The following is a 6,479-nucleotide window of genomic DNA, read 5'->3' as shown; positions in this document are numbered from 1 at the left end:
CTGTTTCTTTGTCTTCCCATTTTGGCTGCCTCCGTGTTTGTTTCTATGTGTTAGGTAGATCTGTAAAGACTCTGGTGCAACCTGCATCAGACACGGCCTGTGACTGGTCCTGGGCAACCTGTTTGGAGCTATCAGTGATCCACAGTTTGTGGCTTCCTCTGCTGGGCCTGGGTATGTGCAGAAAGAACCAGACTGCACACCAAGGCTGGCTTTTACCAGCACTAGGCCAGGGGGAGAGTCAGCTAAAGTCTCAGAGCTCCCAGAGATCCAACTTGGCCTGCAGGCTTTCTGTTAGGCTTTGTGTCTGAAATAGCCTCCAGCTGTACTCTTTAGCAGCCAGGCTTAAGCTCCACAGGTGGGGTGAGAAGGATTCCTGTGGGCAAGACTGTTGCTTCCCCCGGCCCCCAACGCCGAGGCTGATGACATTTGGAGGGGAGTGCTCTGCCAGAGAAAGACGGCTTCTATGATATGGGGAATGACTCAAAACAGGGGACCTGGCAGCTGACCCTTTAGCTCTCTCCCCAGAGCCACCAATCCCACAATCCCCTCGCGTGTCTCTAGTCCACTCTGCCTCCCTGTGCCAGAGTCCAGGGTAAGTGCCTGCAAACAAAGAGGCTCTCTGTGTCTCTAGCCATCTCCACCTGGTGGACAGAAACCCTGCTGCTTTTCAAGTCGGATGTTATTTGGGTTCCTTTCCTGGTTCTGGTGCTCTAGGCTAGGGTACCCAGCTTGGGGTTCTAGACCCCACACTTGTCAGGAGGAGCCCCCCAGATACTGAAATATCGTTCCAGCTGAACGTGGGAGCTCAGCCACCCCTCGCACACCTCCTCTACACTCCCTACCAATCTCACTGTGGTGGTGTGGTTTCTCCTATAAGTCCTTGGTTATAAGGCTTCTCTCCAGCTAGTGTTCAGTTGGTTATTCTGGATGATTTTCCATAATTTAATTGTAATTCCAGTTTGGTCCTCAGAGGAGGTTAGTGCAGCTTCCATCTACTTTGCTGCCATTTTGGATTTTCAATCTCCTCCCCACACAACTAAATGGATCAAAATAATATTTCTTTTGAGAAAATAAGAAGATAGAAGATATAGTGAAAATGCAGTAGTAGGTCTTGTACATGTCACAAGTATTTCTTCAGAGAGTATCTTCATACTAAGTTACCCTAACAATTGACATATGGATTTGTTTTAAGGTAATAAGAAAACGGTCATATTTATTTATTGAACAAATACTTATATGGCTTTCACCATATGCCAGACACATTCTAAGCATGTTATGAATATTCCATCAAGGAATCATCTCAATAAATCTTTTGGGTATTTTCATTTACCTCATTTTAGAAGAAACTGAAGCACAGAGAGGTTAAGTAACATGCCCAATATCACAGTAGTAGGTAGTAAAGCTGGAATTTGAACCCAGGCAGGCTGACAACAGAGTCTCAGTTCTTTATCACAATGCTATGACATGTTGTTGATTTTTTTCCACTCAGCACTTTAGTTTGGTATGTTTTTGTTTTTCTTTCCAGATCCCTCCCGCTGATTTCTATTTGTTCTGCTGAAACTTGAAAATCATTATCCTTTTTACCATTTATAAGAACTTGGATATATTTCCTAATCTATGATTTTCTTTTTTTCCCCAAAGTAGTTAAATTTTTTAATTATTTTTTATTTTTTAAATATACTTTATTGATTATGCTATTTTTTTCTCCTCTTTATTCCCCTCCAACCTGCACCCCCCTCCCACCAGCATTCCCCTCACTTAGTTCATGTCCATGGGTCTAACATATAAGTTCTTTGGCTTCTTCATTTCCTATACTATTCTTAACCTCCCTCTGTCTATTTTGTATCTACCATTTATACTTCTTGATCCCTGTAACTTTTACCACATTCTCCCTCCTCATCTTCCCCACTGATAACCCTCCATGTGATCTCCATTTCTGTGATTCTGTTCCTGTTCTGGTTGTTTGCTTAGTTTGTTTTGTTTTTGCCTTTTTTTTTTTTAGGTTCAGTTGTTGATAGTTGTGAGTTTGTTGTCACTTTACTGTTCATAGTTTTGATTTCTTTGTCTTAGACAAGTCCCTTTAACATTTCATATAATAAGGGCTTGGTGGTGATGAACTCCTTTAACTTGACGTTATCTGGGAAGCACTTTATCTGCCCTTCCATCCTAAATGATAGCTTTCATGGATAGAGTAATCTTGGATGTAGGTCCTTGCATTTCATGACTTTGAATAATTCTTTTCAGCCCCTTGTTGCCTGCAAGATTTCTTTTGAGAAATCAGCTGACAGTCTTATGGGAACTCCTTTGTAGGTAACTCTCTCCTTTTCTCTCGCTGCTTTTAAGATTCTTTCCTTCTCTTTAATCTTGGATTGTGAAATTATGATGTGCCTTGGTGTGTGCTTCCTTGGGTCCAACTTCTTTGGGATTCTCTAAGCTTCTTGGACTTCCTGGAAGTCTACTTCCTTTGCCAGATTAGGGAGGTTCTCCTTCATTATGTTTTCAAATAAGTTTTCAATTCCTTGCTCTTCCTCTTCTCCTGGTACCCCTATGATTTGGATTTTAAATGTTTAAAGTTGTCCTGGAAGTTCCTAAGCCTCTCCTCATTTTTTTGAATTCTTGTTTCTTCATTCTGTTCTGGTTGAATGTTTATTTCTTCTTCCTTCTGCAAACCATTGATTTGAGTCCCGGTTTCCTTCTTGTCACTGTTGGTTCCCTGTATATTTTTCTTTATTTCACTTTGCATAGCATTCACTTTTTTTTCTATTTTGCAACCATACTCAACCATTTCTATGAGCATCCTGATTACCAGTGATTTGAACTCTGCATCTGCAGGTTGACTATCTCCTTGTCACTTAGTTCTATTTTTGGAGTTTTGATCTGTTGTTTCATTTGGGCCATATTTTTTTTGTCTCCACATTCCTGTTACATTGTAAGGGGCAGCGCCTTAGGTATTTGCTAGGGCAGGACAACCCACTTTGATGTGTTGTGATGCTGTATATGAGGGAGGGGTCAGAGAGGGAATAATGCCACTTGCTTGGCTCTCGACGGGCTTTCAGTCACTTCCCCTGCTACCCACGAGCAAATTGGGCCCTTCCAGTGCTGATTCCCAGGTGGATGGGTTTGTGCACGTTCTAGGATCCTGTGGGTCTTTCCAATGAACCCTCCTGTGAACTGGGAGTTTCTCCTGCTGCCACAACCCCCACAGATTTTTACACAGCCAGAGGTTTTGAGGCTTTCTTTTCCAATGCTGGAACCCCAGGTTGTATGATCCATCTTGCTCCCCAGTTGTTCCTCCCGGTTTATCCACATGCAAATGTGGGGCCACCCAGTGCACCAGCCACCACCTTGATGCTTGTCATCTCTACCCCGGCTGCCTGTCTCTGTCCTTTCTACCAGTCTGAATGAATGTTTCTTTTTTAACTCCTTGGTTGTTGGATTTCCATTCAGTTCAATTTCCTGGCAGTTCTGGTTATTTTTATTTTTAAACTTGTTGTCCTTATTTTGGTTGTGTGAGGATGCAGAGTGTATCTACCTATGCCTCTATCTCTCCTCTCTCAGCAGCCAACACATTCCTTCTCTCCATAATCTATGATTTTCATTCAATTAAATGGTCTATGTACTTTCAGTGAGCGCACATTTTATATAAGAAAGAGATGTGCCTTTGCCTCTTGAAGAGACAGAGGCCTATTTTTATAAGTGATGGCCTTTGAAGAAATAATTATAGTTATACACTTCTGGTATTATTAAGTACCAGGCAACTCATGTGCTAGACACTTTTATGTACAGTTTCTCCTATGCTTCACACAAGTATAAGATGTAAGTACCATTATAATTGCCATTTTAAATATTAGAAAACTTACATTTAAAGAGGTTAAGTAACTTGTTGTAAGTGTCATAGCCAGTAGGTTATGGAACCTGGATTCAAAGTCAAACTTGTCTGACTCTGAAGACCATTGTTTTGTCATAATTCTGTGCCATTATACATCACTTTCCTGGGTGGGTTAATTCCTTACAAGGACATTCAAAGGAAGAATTTGGGGAACAGCAGAAGCCGCATGTTGCTTTAGAGAAAAAAGAATTCTTCCTCTGTAAGGTGATAAGCTACATGGATATTCAATGACTAATTTTTTATAACCCACATGTCACTGATAAATGCCCAGCTAGAATAAATACTACATAATAAAATTCAAAGGGAAGTTTTAAAAATCAAACTATAATACAAATGTCCCATTAAGATATAAATTATCAGAATGTATCTTACCTACCCTAAAACATGTCTCAGAAAAAAACATATTCAGAAACTTTACAAACACCTTACACAAGTCTTTCTCAAACCACTGCTAATTTTTCCAAAATAATTACACTTTTCAGAACATAGATGGACTGTAAAATGTTACAACAGTCCCACTCATAGTTTTCAATACCACACATGTCTCATTTTTGTTTCCCTCTACTATTTCTCATTATCAGTGAATGAAGATAACACTTCAAAAATATGACATGTAGTATGTGTTACTCAAGTCTTAGCTTGTCAGAGACAGTAATGGGGACCCAGTGTCTACTCTTGTTGCCTCTGCCTGCTAACCCACAGTCCTGATGAGTGCATCTCCATCCACATTGGCCAGGTTGGGGTCCAGATTAAAGGTGCCTGCTGGGATCTCTACTGCCTAGAATATGGCATCCCGTTCAATGGCCAGATGCCAAGTGACAAGACCATTTGGAGAGGAGATGACTCTTTCAACACCCTCTTCAGTGAGACAGGCACTGGCAAGCATGTGCCCAGCAGTGTTTGTAGACCTGGAATCCACAGTCATTGATGAAGTTCGCACTGGTCCCTATGCCCAACTCTTCCACTCTGAGCAGCTGATCACAGGCATGGAAGATGCTGCCAATAACTACGCCAGTGGACACTGCAACATCGGTAAGGAGATAACTGACCTTGGCTTGGGCTGAACTTGGAAACTGGCTGACCAGTGTATAGGTCTTCAGGGCTTCTTGGTTTTCCACAGCTTTGGTGGGGTAACTGGCTCTGGGTTCACCTCCCTGCTAATGGAAAGTCTCTGTCGATTATGGTAAGAAGTCCAAGCTGGAGTTCTCCATTTACCTATTCTCCCAGGTTTCCACAGCTGTAGTAGAGCTCTACAACTTCATCCTCACCACCCACACCACCCCAGAGCACTCTGATTGTGCCTTCAAGGTTGACAATGAGGCCATCTATGACCTCTATCATGGAAACCTCGATATTGAGCACCCAGCCTACACTAACCTTAACTGCCTTATTAGCCAGATTAGCCTGCTTCCCTCAGGTTTGATGGAGCTCTGAATGTTGGTGTGACCAAATTCCAGACCAACCTGGTGCCCTATCCCCACATTCCCTTCCTTCTGGCCACGTACGCCCCTGTCATCTCTGCTGAGAAGGCCTACCATGAACAGCTTACTGTAGCAGAGATCTCCAATGCATGCTTTGAGCCAGCCAACCAGGTGGTAATATGGCCTTTGCCACAGCAAATACATGGCTTGATGCCTACTATACTGTGGTGACATGGTTTCCAAAGATGTCGATGCTGCCATTGCCACCATCCCATTAAGACCAAGTCTATCATCCATTTTGTGGACTGTGCTGTCAGCCCACAAGTTCAAAGTTGACATTAATTATCAAGCTGCCACTGTAGTACCTGGTGGAAACCTGGCCAAAGTACAGCGAACTGTGTTCATGCTGAGCAACACCACAGCTATTGCTGAGGCCTGGGCTCACCTGGACCACAAGTTTTGACCTGATATATGCCAAGTGTGCCTTTGTCCACTGGTACGTGGGTGAGGGCGTGGAGGAAGGAGAGTTTTCTGAGGCTCATGAGGATGTGGCTGCCCTTGGGAAAAATTATGAGGAGTTTGGTGTAAATTCTGTTGAAGGAGAGGGTGAGGAAGAAGGAAAGGAATACTAATTTTCATTCCTTTCAGTCCTGCAACATGTCATACTCAGAACTTCAGGCTCAACGACTGACAGGCATTAAAGCTTTCTGGTTAGATTGTCTTTGCTTTACCTGTGATCATGTCTGTCTTTTTTCATTTGTACCTTTAAGATTTTTCTCCTCATGTCCCAAAGTAAAAACATTGAGAAAAAAACATCATGTACCCCTTTAAACATAATTTCTCTTGAAAAATAAATAAAAAGAGAAAGCAAAAAGGAACAGTGTATAATAATTTTTTCTTTTTTATTATTAGTTTTAGGTGTACAGCATAGTCATTAGACAATCATATACTTTACAAAGTGTTTTCCCCCAATATTTCCAGTACTGACCTGGCAACTTACAAGGTTATTGCAATACTATTGACTATATTTAGTAGGCTATAGTTTACATCCCCATGACTATTTTGTAACTACCAATCTGTACTTCTCAATCCCGTCACCTTTTTCACCCAGTCCCCCAATTCCCCTACCCTCTGGCAACCACCAGTCTGTTCTCCATATCTATGAGTCT

At 42.1% G+C, this 6,479-nt stretch overlaps 1 pseudogene; it reads left to right on the top strand.

Annotated features, from left to right (window-relative positions):
* Window positions 1-4,604: 4,604 nt before the first annotated feature.
* On the top strand, window positions 4,605-5,942 carry LOC112317853 (tubulin alpha-1B chain pseudogene; annotated as a pseudogene).
* Window positions 5,943-6,479: the final 537 nt, after the last annotated feature.

This window comes from Desmodus rotundus, chromosome 4 (genome assembly GCF_022682495.2).
Source record: "Desmodus rotundus isolate HL8 chromosome 4, HLdesRot8A.1, whole genome shotgun sequence".
Taxonomy (NCBI): Eukaryota; Metazoa; Chordata; class Mammalia; order Chiroptera; family Phyllostomidae; genus Desmodus; species Desmodus rotundus.
Note: the sequence above shows the minus strand (reverse complement) of the source record. Positions and strands in the feature narration are given on the sequence as shown.